Genomic DNA, 606 nt, shown 5'->3' on the forward strand with positions numbered 1-606 from the left:
CGGGAAAAATGCCGAACAATAAATCGGGAACTGATCAAATGCCGAGCCGGTTAAGGGCCGGTCAAAAGGAGAAATCCCGAGATCTAATGTAGCGTTGATCATGTTAGAATGTGTTTACATGAGGAATTTGTCGTTCTCGTGACATTTCGAAGCGGCTCGTCAGTCGCAGTGTTTGTTTTGTCAATAAGATGACGCATTTCGCTTGGGGGGCGCAGCTCCCTGCTCCATCCCCCACCCCACTCGGGCCCCCAATCCAGGGGAGACTTCTGGGCGACTGCTAATCCGCTAATGAAATTGTGTAACTCGGGATTGTACGAACCCGGCTTAAAATTCCACTTCTGACACCGAAAATAATTCATGGAGATTCATTTTGGCGTGGAAACTGCCCCGTTAACAAGCGTGTAATGGATGGAAACTGTCTTCAGTAAAACAGTTTCTTCATGAAGGTGGAAGAAGCATGATCAAAGGCCAGAAGTCTACCGACCTATTTTAAGCAGGTGGCCAAATGTGGAGGAACTTTGCTTCCTGCTTCTTAGAGGTTAGGGTTTTTAAATGGCGCCTAAATAAGGCATTTTGGGAAATTTGATTTTTTTCCCATCCATAGTG

The sequence above is a fragment of the Dendroctonus ponderosae genome, unplaced genomic scaffold (genome assembly GCF_020466585.1).
Source record: "Dendroctonus ponderosae isolate FM_Combo_2020 unplaced genomic scaffold, Dpon_F_20191213v2 Dpon_F_20191213_10, whole genome shotgun sequence".
NCBI lineage: Eukaryota > Metazoa > Arthropoda > Insecta > Coleoptera > Curculionidae > Dendroctonus > Dendroctonus ponderosae.